The 16141-nt window shown below is 37.1% G+C and overlaps 1 long non-coding RNA gene across 1 annotated transcript in view; it reads right to left on the reverse strand.

The window, feature by feature from the left end:
- The window catches only part of LOC107672605 (uncharacterized), an 18862-nt gene extending 7363 nt beyond the window's left edge, over window positions 1–11499 (reverse strand). Inside the window, exons 1-2 of the long non-coding RNA XR_001632330.1 lie at window positions 11323–11499; window positions 10910–11087 (exon numbers count right to left, since the gene is read on the reverse strand). This is a non-coding gene — a long non-coding RNA (uncharacterized LOC107672605). The remainder of the gene's footprint in view (window positions 1–10909; window positions 11088–11322) is intronic.
- Window positions 11500–16141: the final 4642 nt, after the last annotated feature.

Below are 16141 nucleotides of genomic sequence, written 5' to 3' on the forward strand. Positions count from 1 at the left end.
TAAAATATATATATATATATATATAAAATAAATAAAAAAATGTAAATGTAAAAATGTATAAATAAAAAAAAAATACAATCATGATCAAAATAAATATACCTCAAGTGCTTGATGTATCATTTGTTAGACACATTTTTAGATCTATTTTTCTATGTAAGAAATATTAAGATCATATCAGCAACAACATACAAGCTATTCTTGCTGCGACTTTATTAAAATCTGCAAAGACCTCCTAGCAAAAATACATGCATCGCCACAAAGAGGCAGACATTTTGGAAATATAAAAAGTCCATCTACTTCCTGAAAAACATAAATGACCCACCAGGGGGCAGAAAAAAACAAAAAGGCTTTTCAGGAAAGTATTGATCAGACATGTGGCTTTATAGGGTTAAGTCAAAAGGACATTTTATAATAGAATAGAAACCACTGCATATAGTATGTCCAAAACAGAATGCATTATGTTGATCTAGTTGATGTAGCCCAGCCCTGTTTCTTCATAAATTAATAATCTTTCTAAACATCTCCCATCAGGCTGAAAGCTTACTGTTTCTACATCTACATGCTTCACTAAGTGCTTTAAACATGGGGAAACTTTCTGGTGACTTCAAATCTCTCCCAGCCACTTGGAAATGAACATGTTAGAATGCAATTTTGGAAAGCAGCTGCAAACCCTCAAGTGGATTTTTTTCCCTCTTCATAAGCATAGTCACTCTTGTTCTTCAGACACAGAACAATACCAAGTACGTAACTTTGGACGGCAGGCCTTATCTCGTTCACGTCAGAACTCTATTTCAGCTGAATATTCAGACCAACTCATCACCATTCAGCGCACTGAAATAATGGAAATGCTTAATTGCAAAGATGCCATCGGTTTAATTGAATTACCAGCCAACAAAGCAATAATACAATTCGTAATAGCGCACAAAGGACGGCTCTTCAGATAAGGAATAACTTTGTGTGAGAGGAGAAGAGAAAGATGTCTGGGTCTTTTTTTCATTTCGAGGGACATGGACGAGCATGTCAGCTTTACGGTCATTTGTATACAAGTTGAGTCTCGTCTTCTTTACATTTACAAAGCCTCGGTCAAGAGCCCTGGATCGTCCTTTATTTAGAGCCAAGTGAGGTGTATCCTATTCCAGCCAAATTAATGTATATGAAGCTGCGCTGAGACCTGTTCTGACTGACTGATCCAGTATTATAGCACGAGTAGGCCTGCTTTTCTTCCATGCTGTGTATCCTGTTTGAGCTCTCAGAATTTGTCAAAGTATCTTTCTATCCTATAAAAAATATCTATTCTAACTGTATAAAAAAACCCTCTGCTGGGATGATCTCTATTAATGTGACAAATAATTATTAGGAATTGTTGTTGTTGCAGTTATTCAAGTGGTTGGATACAAACCAATGAATTAATTCCCACATTTTCTAGTTATTGTTTTTGCTGAGGGAAACAAGTGTTGAGCCTCTTGATAGTGCAATCTAATTCTCTTAATATAATTTTAGACTAATTTAGAATGTCTCCTTTAAACCCTCTGGACGTTGCTGTTCCCTTTTACATGGATTACATTAATAAGCATGTCTTTCTCGTTCTTTCACAGTTTGTCATTTGGAGAAAGGCCCCCAGAGCTCTGACACTCTGACTCACTTGCTCTGCATTCGACGTGGAGGGAAACGCTTGTCATTTTGATGTTGTGGCCTTGATTGCTGATTGGCTGCAGAGTTCTAGCCAAGAATGCTGATTGGCTGTCTGCCACTTTTGACACTCAGCACAAAACGCTCAATATTCTTGAATTGAATTTTTATACAGGTAACTACATAATTCACAAGTATAGTAAAGAGAAAATAGAGTCAAGTTTCCTCAGTTTAATACTGACATTCAGCAATGCAGCACTGGTAATGTTGTCATCTGCTTTTTGAGAAATTGCTTCTGCTTTCTCAGCTGTAAGTCACTTTGGATAAAAGCATCCACTAAATGAAATGTAATGTCATCTTACATAGATAAATAAATATGTTTGAGAATAGTGTACAAATTATTCAACTGAAAGTATATTTTACTCCTGAGGTTGATCCCATTCAACCCAAACTGTCTGGTATGGTCTAGAAAAATTAGCCAGGCATCTATGGAGGCCCAGACCTACAGAAATGAAAAAAAAAAAAAAAAAAAAAAAAAAAAGTAATAATGGAAATATAAATAAAGGAATAAATTACTTGTATAAAAAACCTTCACAAATAAAATAAATGTCAAATAAATAAACAAATAAAGCCTACTGATCCTTTGGCTACCTCAGGCGTATAAAATTTCTGTTTGTGAGCATCTGTGTAACTTTTGTTGATTGGAACATATTTTAACATATGTATGTTTAAAGACAATCCTTACCTTTTGTTTTCACATCACATGAGGAGTTCAAGCCTTAATTATGGTCAAACATTCTCAAACCCCCCATAAGTCACACCCTGTTTGAGAATATGAAACTTTAACATATTCCTTTGAAACCTAGAAAATCTCTTTACTCTTTACTTTCTTTGACATCAGAGGAACACCACGGCTCTCAACTGTGTAAAATGACACATTGTTTAATTTAACTACGAATATTACAACACACATTTTCAAATAAAACATTTCTTGTGCATCTATACAAACAGAAGCACCACTGGACGTAACACTGGAAAGTTTCTTTAGGGTCTTTAAGTAAAGCTGATCGACTATTCTGTTCACTTTTATAATGGCTATACATGACAAATGTAATTTTGCCCTGTAATTTAAAACCTGTTCTGTGTTCAGGTAACGAGAAATAGGAATGTAGTCAATACAGTGAAGTATGAAGAGCAACAAAAGTGATTCTCCTCTACATTTTACTTTTAAATGCATTTTCTCTGAAGATCCTTTCATACTGCGCGAGTTGGTAAACAGCGAGCATACATTTTCTTTGAATACTCATTGATTGGAGCCTTCTGTCATTGCTCATTGTCTGCAGAATGAGACCAGCAGAATTGTCGTTATCTGGCCTGTGAGAGCTCCCTGGAGGGGCAATCATGAAATTCACTATCGTACTAGTATTTGGAACAAGCAGCATTGTTTGTAAAAAACTACTTACCAGTTTGGGAAGTGACTGTAGATACTGTTCGGTTTGACCATTGGCGGCTTGAGAAACCTGTAATGAAGACACTTGGGCATGCTGTGGGTCTCCGCCTCTTCTGTCTGTAATTCTGGACTATGTTCAAGCACCAAACCAAGCTTTGAGTTTCAAGGACTCAGGCCTGTGCAGAGTCTGTAAGAACATGTTCCACCAAAGTTCATCCTGTTTTTCATCCCTCACCACAATCTCTCTCCCTGAGGAGCATTTGTTTGTCATGGGATAAGGTTCTAGTAGCTCTCTACTAAGCTGCACTACACTGCTTAGCTGAGCTTTAAGAGGGGTTAGAGATCATTAGCATCATGCTGTGGAGTCTGAAGTAATGCAGTACAATATCATTCATCTTCATAAACGGCTGAAATGCATATCATCGTGCTTCAAACGCACCTTTCATGTGAATAAACCGCTCTGACTCTTGTGAATAAGTTTAGAGGAGAAGTGTCTGTTTGTGTGATCAGAGATGCTGAATGGAACAACACAAAACTGGGTTGGAGCCTCTTCTTGCTTACGGCTAAGCAATCACAAAGCAAAGTGAGCTGCTTGTTACCCTCATGTCGTTCCAACCTGTGTGTTTGAAGTTTTAAATTGTCATTCATGAGAGAAACAACTGTCCAAATCATGAACAAATATTTACTTGAATCAGATATGTTAATGAATCTATTTGTTCAGTTCACAAAACGTCTCAGGTTACGCATGTAACCATGGTTCCCTGAGAACAGGGAACGAGACGCTGCGTCCTCTAGAGGGTGCTAGGGGAACGACTTCAGCGTGACCGGTGTCTGAAGCACGAATGAAAAAACGACAATGAACTTGACATTGGCAGGCGGCAGCCTATGACGTAAACAATAAAGCGAGTGCGGGTATAAAAGCGCACCTGCGGAAAACGTCATCCACTTCTTTGTCTGAAGGAGACGCAGGCAGGAATGGCCGAAGCATGGCAATGAGACGCAGCGTCTCGTTCCCGGTTCTCAGGGAACCATGGTTACATGCGTAACCTGAGACGTTCCCTTTCGAAAGGGAACTCCACGCTGCGTCCTCTAGAGGGCGCTAGGGGAACGGTCTACCCACGCCGCCATGCTGAGGGATGAGTGCCCAAAAACGGATGATGTTTTCCGCAGGTGCGCTTTTATACCCGCACTCGCTTTATTGTCTACGTCATAGGCTGCCGCCTGCCAATGTCAAGTTTATTGTTGTTTTTTCATTCATGCTTCAGACATTGGTCAAGCTGAAGGCGTTCCCCTAGCGCCCTCTAGAGGACGCAGCGTGGAGTTGCGAACTGGCCTGTGTTGGACTGATTAGGTTCTCAAGTTCAACTTGATCCGTTTGCAGCAGTTTAACAGTTCTCACATAAAACTATATATGGCTTCAGAAGATATGGAATATATTGCACAAGTCAAATGGAGCATTTTTATGATGCTCCCCAGTCCTTTTTGAAGTTTGAAAGCTATTAATTGAAATTGCTTGGAAAAGGCCAGTGCACTTTTTTTCTCAAAACTTGAAATTTTTTATTACAAAAAAGAAAGTCATGTGTTTGGAATGACATGAGGATGAGTAAATGGTTATGTGGGATGTAAATGAAAAAATGGTTAAAAATGCCTTCAAGCAGCATTTGAGCAACACAAAGAGTTGTGAAACTAATACGTAGGTTTTTGTGGAAATATTCTTTAGAATTAACACAGAATGAGAAGATGGAAGTAACTTTAGTTTCCTTGAATGAGTCAGAGATATTTGTGTGATAGTATTTTTTTTTTCAGGATTATAAATTTGCTGCTCAGTTCCTGATGTTGCAGATATGCCGTGTATGACCAGATTACTTGTGTAAATATATCAATTTGTGAGTGTGTTACAGTCTTTCAAAGTGGAGGGTTAAGTGTGTTGGTAACATTAAGTTGACATTAAAGAACTAAGCCAGGAAAAATAAGTGGCAATGGAACACATGAAACAAAACTGCACAACAAGAAAGATTTATTGCCCCCAAGGAACAACAAGTTAAACAAACAAGACAAAGGAAAAAGAAGGGAAGTTAAAGTGGCACTTAAATCATAAAATAAAATAGAATAAAAATCCCATTATCTAACTAAATCCCAAAACCCCTAAACTATTAAAGAAAAAGAAAGAAAAGAAAATCTTCAACGCAAAAGCATCATAAACTACACTGAATATACAAAATCAAAACATACAAGAAAAGCGCACACAAATAAACTAGTGTGGCTATACATCCAATATCCCTACGTGCAGGTATGTAGGTCACGTGACTTACTAAACTCTTCCACTCCTTCATTGTCTTCCAAACCAGCGGCGAGCTGACAAAGACATCCGATCACACAGCGGCATAGCATCGCCAGCCGTTAAAACCCAAGAGCGCAACACAAACACATTCCACGAGTGCACACAACAGTCACAATACAAAACGTCACCCCCGTCTTCCCGCTGACATTCTCCTTTTGAACCTCTCGGACAAGAATGCCATTGGCAAAAGAAACGTGTTGTCAATTAACTAATGATGAATGACAGCACAGATAGCCAATAGAATCCAAGGAAGGCGGTACCTAAGAGCATGAGAGTGAGAACAGAGAAGAGACTAAAAGAAATAACATATACACACACTCACAACACAAAAGGTCGCAGACCGTAACAATATTAGTTCCTAAAAAAGTGTATCTTTAGAAAAGGTACCGCCCCAATGACAGCTTTTGTACTTTTTTTCTGAGAGTGTAAAACAGAAAACATTATTCTAGACTAACAACATTTTTTTGATAAGGGTTGAGTCCCCAAAGGCTAAAATCCTAGAACTGCCTCTAGTAACACTGCAAGATGACCGCTAAAACATAGATGTTCATTGCTTGACTCTGAGTCAGTGCAGTTTTTGTGTCCTTTGGCTTTTTTAATCTCGAAAGGTGGTAAACAGTGGGGAAGTGCTGTATGTGCAGAGCTGGTGCCAGAACGCATTACTAAACGGGGCATTTGTTATTTTGTAGAAGGCACACTTGTTACTTTCCAACTCATGATTTTGCTAGACATGCATACGTGTAAATATATAAATATACTAAATAAGAAAATATAAATAAATTAAATCAATCAATTAATCAAAACAATACAATAAATTAAACAAAAAACAAGAATCCAACTATAAATCCAAAATATAATCAATGACAATAATCAAAGGTCTCAAATTTCATAATGAACGAATGAATTTAAGAAAAACATTATTTTAAAAATGGAGAAACCAATATAGTAATATTATAATAATATTATAAAACATTATTAAAATAATACATAAAATAATATTGTAACTGTTAAACAGAGTAAAAACCTATGGAAAAATAACAATAGTTTGGTTGAATGTAACATTTTGGCTGCAAGGCCTGGAGATTATGTAAACAATGCTGTATTGTACTAGATGAGATGGAGGAAAAATAAAAATGCATGGAGAAATCTTTACCTGGGGGTTTTCCTTTAGGGTTACAGAATGGAAAAAGTCCCTGAAATACTGTAAAGGTGAAGAACAGAATCAGCAGTTCAGATGTACACTGGAGACAGAGGGTCACCACGAGCTCTGTGCTCTTCTTCTGCTCTGTTCTTCTGCATTAGATTCAAAGCATCACACACAAACTCTCTTTCTCTCTCTCTCACTTTCTCCCAAACAGTCACAGAAGCACACATACACACACACTCCAGCACAACGACACGCACTGTGATTAGTACAACCAGGCACGAGAGGAAGCCAAAGGAAAACGTCTCAGGTTACTTATATAACCATGGTTCCCTGAGTAGGGAACGAGACACTGCGTCCTCTAGGGGTCGCTATGAGGAACGCCTCGTCGTGACCCGTGTCTGAAGCATACATTGAAAAAACACCAACTTTCTCGTGGCACCCTGAAAGAGCAGCCCATAGATAGAAATTGCGTATCCCCAAACGCTATGTCTAAGGCTATAATACTTGAGTGGCTAGCAGTAAATCTGTAGCTGAGGGAGCAACATCCAGCGGAAACGCATCTACATCTCACCAAGAGAAGAGCCACAGGTCTTTAACAACAGTGCTGAAAAATGAGCCAGCCAGAGCCCAAGAGTGCTATTAATCACATACTTGTATGTCTGAGACACACACACACACACACACACACACACAACGGTACTGCAGCGGATGCTAGCCTAGCCAGTAAAGGAGGAACATAAAAAACCCTTGTAAAGTCAATTTTCATAAACTACATCAAAGTGAGGTGAGTGACAAACACGAGGTGGATGGTTAAATGAGCATTTGTGTGTGTGAGGAATGAGGGTCGAAGGGCTCACGCTGCGGAACACACACGTTAAACAGAGATTAACAGTCACACGTTCTTTAAGCGGCAGCGCTGACTGATTTGGCGTAAAAAACATGGTGAATCTGCATTGCTAATGAGTCGCGTGCTTATGTAACACGCCGTGGTGTTTTTTGCATTCTCTCATCCTCTGCGTCTCTCAGTGTGAAATCCGAGCAGGTTCGCATTATAATGAGTGCCTTCTGTTTACTCACCTGTCAGAGGAGGCAACGCCACAGGGCCATTTGATCTTACAGAGTTTCCAGGGTTGATTTTTTTTCATTACTTTCACACCACTTCCCCCCATCATAGCTTGTTTTTTTTTATATTTTGAGTGATGTTTTAGGTAACTTCAACACTAAAGGGATAGTTTGCCCAAAAATTAACATTCTGTCATCATTTACTCACACTCATGTCATTCAAACTCTTTATGATGTTCTTTCTTTTGTGTAAAACATCAAACACAAAATTTTGACTGTTTGACTTTGCCAGTTGCTCCATGCAATTACAATGAATGGAGACATTACAGAACACCCAAAGTTTTTCGCAAAACTTTGGCCTTTCCCAGAGAAACTTTGCTTTTATTTTTGCGTTCTCCCAAGAAAAGTTGCTTTCTCATGAAAAACTTGTATTTACATGCAATTGCAATGAATGGAGACTACATTATACTAATATATATATCTTTTGTGTTCACCTGAGAAACCGGATTTCGATTTGCGAGTGAATGCAAAGATTCTGTGAGTGAACCAAAATATAATTTTTCTCCCATCTCATATTGATCCTCCTATCTCAAATTGATGTTGTTTTTGACTGATAATCTTCCATTAAAGCAATTTGTGAATAAATAATTTAGACCATCTTTGAACTGGATAAACTGATTCACTGAAAATCTCTGATTTAAGAGAATATTTATTCATAATTCAACATCAGCTGGTTCTCACGTTAGCCAAAAACAGTGGGTAATTTTTAGGCTCTATAGTTTTTTGGTTTTAATTTGGACAGGAATATTAATGTTTCTTGATTACAGCTGGAACACACCAAAATGGCACTTAGCAGTGGTCAAACAGTATTTTCAAAACAACTTTTAGGCCAATTGTTCCTTTTAAACCCATAAATGAATGGAATTAAATGACAACACGACCCTAGTGGGGAAAAAGAAAGAAAATAAAAAGGTTATTCCTTTGGGAATTCTCTCTGGGTGGTTGGAGAAAAACTTACATTTACAATTTGAACAAAAATAAAAGCAGCTACTGCCTGTGAATCCTGAAATTACCTCATGTAAAACCAAATATGGCTTTAGTGTAAAATAAATTTATATTTGTGAGTGATTTGAACTGGCAAGCCTCTCATAAATACGGAGTTGGAAAACCTGACTGCAGTGTAATGCACAGACATGTCTGTAGGATGTACTCCTCTGCTCTCTCTTTCTAATATGCTGTCTCAGCTAAATCTAGGAAGGATTTGGAATCTCTTGACATTTCATGTGCAGTCCTGCTTATGGTTTAGCACAGCCAGCATGATTGTAAGTCCTTAAGCTCTCAAAGGGGATGCCAGACTTACATTATATTATCTACAGACATGACTTTCAGGGTTTGATGGATTTTACTGACAAGTCACCCTTCTTACAGACAGCCATTTAATGAGTTCCCCATGCATTGCAGATGCCACCAACTGAAGGCTAGCCATTAACGAGAAAGCAGATTCTGTGATTTATATGCAGTGCCCCCCCCCAAAAAAGTGCATGGACAGTTAAGCCAGACTTACAGAAATGATTTTCACCACATTAGTTATGAAAATATCAAACCAAGTGGCATTTGCACGCAAATTTTCTTAGAACTACTTTTATACAAATTGTCCGAAAATATTTATTGCATGCATGAAATCAGTTCTTCTCAAGTTCACACAGGTGTCCTGCAAGAATGGCCACCATTGCAGTTCATCACATTATCTATGGACATGATCCACTAACATTTGACAACCAGAAAGTGCTAGAAAGTGTTCAAAAACATTTGAACATCTTAATGCTAAATAAAATATCTATTATTCTATAACTGAAACCTAACAAACTTATTTTCATGAAATATTTTAGTTAAGCATACTATTAAAGAAAACTGCCAATTGGGTTGATATTTTGTTATCCAATGCACTGACCTTTATGCATTTTAAAGGTGGTTTAAGTGCCCAAAATAAAGTCTGCCGTTTCTTCAAATGTTCAACAATGAAGAATGAAAAAGTTCAAGGGCACAGTCCCTGTTTTTTTGGAAAATAAAACATCATTGTCAGAGCCTGTTTATGAATATGTAGTCGCCTAGTAAACTCATGCAAAGAATAAACAATGATCCTCCAGAAGCATTGCTTCTGATCCCTGTGGGACTTTCTTGAGGAATGCATGCCCTTTAAAATTAGGTCAACTGAATGCTGCTTTAGCTGTCTGTATTTAATGTATTGTTCATAAGGAAGTTCTCTAAGGCAACAATGTAACCTTGAAACAAATGCTTTGTCAAAAGGAAATGTGTGGGGAAAAGTGTTGCACCGTGCAGCAAGTGATGTTAAGACACGAGAAGCGCTACAACAGAAATCCATCAGCTCAAGATAAAGTTGATAAAGCCTTTGGAAAGATGTCTTATTAACCAAAGCAACAAAAACCGTAGGCAACAACCAAACGCCATTACTCTGAGCCAGAGTACATGGCACTAGAACAAATGAGTAGTCTGTTTTATCGTTGATATTGAAACTTTGTGGATCATTTGTAAAGTCAAGCACCCTTAGATCAACCAATGTCCTTAGCAGCAGATCAGAGCAAACTTTACTCCTATTCTATGGAAAATACCACAAGAACTTAGTGCCGACTTTGGTCAGATATATACCATTTCTCATCATGGCTGACACTAAGAACAGGAACTCATCTAGTTAATTTAGTGTCACTTCCTTTGAGGTGCTACCTTTTAGAGAAAATTATGAAATATGTGCTTGAACATGGTCCATTATTTTCAAAGATCTCTCCATTTTACACTCCAGTTCCTTCTGTAGAACTCATTAATATTGTAATAGGGTGGTGATTTCAGTTAATACTCAAAACCGGCTCGTTAGAGTTACTTCATTATAACGATATGAATTTAAATGAATGATCTCAGCTCAGCATTATCTGTAAAGCTTGTCAGAAGTCTGTGCTCCAGATGAACAGGATATCAGACAAAGTGTTAATCATCTGCAAAAGCTCATGACTACAAAACTAGCTCAGCATCGTAACATTAAAAAAAGAATTTTTGTTCTTGAAAGTGATGACCGATCATTCAAGGACAACATAAATGTGATGTGCAACACTTTCATTAATGCTTTGTTCATTGTTTTTTATCTAATAGAAAACATGCGTATAAATTTAATTAGAAAAGAACATCCAATGAATTAATTATTGTGAATATGAGTATTTGTATTTCTTTGTCTTGTGTTGTGAATACACAGAGAGTGACTTTTTCTTACTGCAGTCGTCTGGTGGTGACTTTGATGTCTAAATACCTCGACCTGTCCAAAGATGACATGCAGAAGGCAGTGGATGTGTTACGATGAGTGCTGTGTTCTCTGGAGACAAGGAAATCCCAAAGCAACCACAAGTCATCCTCAGGGACCAGACGGAGTGAAGGAGAAATAAACTGTCAGCCTAAATAAATAAGATCAAAATAAATATAATGGTATTTTCCCATCCAAAGAGCTATTACTGAGACACCAAAAACACAAGAAAATCTTTGATCTGGAATATTGCAACCTAAAGCTTATTAGAAAAACATGCCACAAATTATTAACATGGGGCAAATGATCTATTAATAAAGTCTTTTCATGAGGTTCCTTGCACAATACTGGCTCTTCAGACACAGTAAACTTGCTCGGTAGCTCACCTGGTGTAGCATTGCACGTTATTCCGAATATCTGCTGCCTTCATATGAAAAACTGATCAAATCAAATGTAAAGCACTCTGATGAAGATACTCTGAAATAATTGATGTGATAATACTGACAGATTGATGATAAAAAAAAAAAAAACTGTCCCGGGTAAAATCTGCTCATTCTCAGTGACATTATCTTTCTCACTATGTCTAGATGATTAGCTAATTGCTATTTAGTCACCTAATTAGGTTCCTCATCAATCAAATTTCACACTAATTATGTACAATAGGTCTACAGCTCTGCTGAAGATATTGGAGCTTTGAAAATTTCACTCCGTTTAAACAATCTTAGCGGAATAATTAACCTTTATCTACAAGAATCCAAACTGATTTACACCAACAAAGACATACAAATGAAACAAATGATTCAACAAGTAAGGGCTGATTAAAGAGGTGACTAAATAAATGGAAGGGAAAAATAGTTTGTCTTTATGAAGGTTGTGAGTCATAAAATAAATATTCACAGAATCCTGTCAAGGCAACCAGAAGACTTGATTGAAAAATATTATGAAGACGTTTCATCCATTACGGATATCAATTACAGCTAGTGTTAAGGTGATGCGACCAGATTCAGTGTGCCTAAAATAAAAGTGTAATCAATGAAAGAAAAGATTAAGTAAATGTGCACGCCAATCATTTTTTGTTTCGGTTACCTTTTTGCTGTGGGGTTGTACTGAGACCTAGTAGCACGGAATAAGCATTATGCAAAAAAAAAGCATTTTTAGCTTATATATTTGCATAAATGTGACCCTGGACCACAAAACCAGTCATAAGGGTCAATTTTTTGTAGACCCAATATTTATACTTAATCTGAAAGCCGAGTAAATAAGCTTTCCATTGATTTATGGTTTGTTATGATAGGATAATATTTGACCGAGATACAACTATTTGAAAATCTGGAATCTGAGGGTGCAAAAAAATCAAAATATTGAGAAAATCACCTTTAAATTTGTCCAAATGAAGTTTTTAGCAATGCATATTACTAATAGAAAATTACGTTTTTATATATTTACGGTAGGATATTTACAAAATATCTTCATGGAACATGATCTTTACTTAATATCCTAATGATTTTTGGCATAAAAGAAAAATTGATAATTTTGACCCATACAATGTTTTTTTGGCTATTGCTAAAAATAAACCCAAGCGACTTAAGACTGGTTTTGTGGTCCAGCGTCACAAATGCACTAGTCATGATCCATGAGTGAAAGTGCCAGTTAATAGGGAGTTACTAAGATAAAGAGAAAAGTTTTTAGTTATGTGATCTAAAAGGGGTAGTTTACTTAAACATTCTGTCATCATTTACTCACCCTCATGTGGTTGCAAAACTGTGGGGCACAAAAGATATTTGGAAGAACACTACACTACTCATATTTTAGTAGGGTCCAAACCACATGGGATCCAACTGACTTTCATTGGGAAGGAAAAAAAAACGTTCAATGAGATGAACTTTCAGCATGATCTCATTTGATTGTACATGATTTTAAACATTCTTTTAAAGTTCTATTCATTATTTATTGTTTAGTGCTAAACCCTTTTAAGGGAGAAAAATGAGTTCAGCTGTGAATGGACACAAAGGCTCAGTTTTAATGACCAGAAAACCACTGAAATACAAAAAATGGCGTACATTTGGTATGTGAAACTTTACCACCATTATAGATGTCTCAAAGTTCAGGTACAGTATGTGGATTTACATTTTAAACCTTCCCTTTAAAACATATTCAACTGTGTCTTAAACAACACTTGTCCCCAGGATTCATTTCTTACTCCGTATCCCATATGTGACAACTCTCTGTCTCATGTGATTGGTTGGGCATCCTTCTCACTGGTAGATGAGCAAATAAATCTGCTTCCGCCCCACTCTTTATAGAGATGGAGTGTCCTTGGTTAGAGTTTGCGGCCCATCTTTTATCTTTTACACAGGGTTATTTGTTAAAGACTATGCCCTCTCCTCGCTCCCATCTCTCTGGATGTCTTACAGGACCAGAGGCAGGTTTTCTATTAGACACAGCATGAATTATAAAATGCAGGCGGTCAGGAGGTGATAGACAGTGAGTCATAATGAATGTAAAACACTGGTGGGGTCACTGGAGCTGTTTTATTACGTCAAATGTGGCTGAAGGCAACCCCAGTACATCAACAGAAAATATGCCTCATGAAATAAGAGCATTAGATCGCACACACGTGGCCTAATGGTTAGAGTCGTGGCCTAATGTCGTGGCCTAATGGTTAGAGAGTCGGCCTCGTAACCCAAAGGTTGCGAGTTCGAGTCTCGTACCGGCAGGAATTGTGGGTGGGGGGAGTGAATGTACAGCGCTCTCTTCCACCTTCAATACCACGACTGAGGTGCCCTTGAGCAAGGCACCGAACCCCCAACTGCTCCCCGGGCGCCGCAGCATAAATGGCTGCCCACTGCTCCGGGTGTGTGTTCATGGTGTGTGTGTGTTCACTGCTGTGTGTGTGCACTTAGGATGGGTTAAATGCAGAGCACTAATTCCTAGTATGGGTAACCATACTTGGCCACATGTCACGTCACTTCACTTCACACTATGACCCTTATTCACACAAACTAGTGGATGTACTCAGAAAATATATTTTTACTGAGAATATAATCATTTCCCCGCTCCCTCTCCAGTTAATTGCCAGTAATGTGATATAAGTTTTCCTGTAAGTTGCTGTGGTATGAAAATGTTATCAAAAATGAGAATTAAAATAAATCCTGAAAGACTTAAAATCTCAGATTTAAAAACATTTGAGGAATACACTTTAATTCAGTATTCTTTCAACTCTCTGAAGGGATCCACAAATGGCATGATTCCTTGTGAAGAAAAAAAATCCCTCATATTACCAGTTAACAATCCGTTGAAACAAGTTGATTGCCTAGTGGACTGTATGAAAGCAATAAGCCACTTGAAGCGCCGCGTTTCGACTATCTTAAAATACAATGTAATGCACAACTTCAGCTGTTTATACCATTTAAAAACAGTAAAATAAAATACATTTTAACCACATTTAAAAAATCATAATAAATATATTAATACATAAAAAATATATAGTTTATTAGGAATAGGCGGCTTGATCTCAAAGTATTAATACTTCAGATACTATTTAGTTTTGAGAAGGTGATCCTTACATAAAAATACTGACCCTTTAACAATTTTATTATTTATTTAGCAAATTAATGTGTATCAGCAGTTGAAAAAAAAACTGTCAGGAAAGGAGCTATTTTCTTTCCATTCCTAGACATTAAATAAAAAAATTTCCTATTAAAAAAAAGTTTATTTAAATTACCGTAAATTTGACTGATCAGGTCATTGATAAATTAACAAAATAGAAGCCTGATCATTTTCAGTTTAGGCAATTAAATATTAAAAATGATGAATTTCAAATATAAAAATTCAAATAGCTAATTATCCATATTCATTAAATGTTTCTATAGGCAAAAACTTTCCATTTAATAGAGGTATTCTTACTGATATTTATATTGATACCAATATCATATTGACCTTGATAGTACTTGGTATCAGATCAAAAAGAAAATAAGTGCTCTCACCCATCTCTACAGCGAAATCCCAAGAGACTGCAAGTCAAAGTCCTCGAGTCTGTAGCGCAGTCATACAATTCCTTTCCTGGGGACTTCTGCAGCTCTTTATACTGTCAAAGTCCCACTTTCTCCAGCAGAGACAAATGGACAGGCCCTGCTCTGCATCAGTCGCTAAAAGTGCGGCATCTCCAGGGTACAATTGAGTCTTTTTCTCGAAACTCAAGGAAAGACAGTTAACTGCACTTTTAACAATGAAGTCAAGACCAGCACAATTTCAGACATAAATTGGGCTGCTCATTTTTCACACACCGCACTTTTATTCCCTGCTCGTACTTTTATCCACACAGTTACTCTGTAATGGACTCAAGATCACCTTCAACATTTCAAAATGATGTCTATTTTTCCTATATTGTATATTAGTGGTGAGGGTCACAGTTTTTCAGTTCATGTAATCGGCAAAAATGACCCATAAGTGCACTAGAACTATGAAAAGAACACAATGTTAAAAAATCATAAAAAAAGAAGAAGAAATAAAATTATAATTCCGCCCTTGTTGTGGCAATAAAGATTCATTTAATTCTGTTAATTAACTTTAATACATTTAGTTAAGTAATTTTTAACAATATTTTTAAAGTACTAAATAAGTTTGGTACCAACTTTGTTTACAGTGTTTTTTTGCTATTGAAGCTGCTGATAGCTCATTAAAGAGCAGTTGTCCAAGATCCCCTTGTCATCTTCTAGAAAGGTCACAGTAACTTTACCACAAACACACACCACTGATGGGACCTGAGTAAAAAAAACCAAAAAACAGTGTGAAAGTCAGAGAAACAAAGAAAAGTGAACAGCACTGACAGAGAGAATGAAGAATGAGACTTTTGAACTTGGGGTCTTTGGTTCTCTGTGGCTCTCCCTTGTTCTCTGTTTTCTCTCTCTCTCTCTCTGGAGTATTGACCTGAAGAGGCGAGCTATTCCATTGGACGGAGAGAGAAGCGCATTACTCACTGATGTGCATCTTCATGCAAAGAATCATCACTTCACACTCCTGCCTCCCAATTAGCAGCAGAGATATAGGTCAATGGATGCCTGTGTATCACTAGAGAAAAATGAACAGAAAACAAGCAGCTTCTGGGAAAAGAGATGCACAGATGCTGTTTCAGAAATGATACAAACAAAATGATATCTGAATATAGAAAATACCGTATCAAAAATATTAATTATTATTAATTAT

The sequence above is a fragment of the Sinocyclocheilus anshuiensis genome, unplaced genomic scaffold (assembly GCF_001515605.1).
Source record: "Sinocyclocheilus anshuiensis isolate Anshui unplaced genomic scaffold, SAMN03320099.WGS_v1.1 scaffold100, whole genome shotgun sequence".
Lineage (NCBI taxonomy): Eukaryota > Metazoa > Chordata > Actinopteri > Cypriniformes > Cyprinidae > Sinocyclocheilus > Sinocyclocheilus anshuiensis.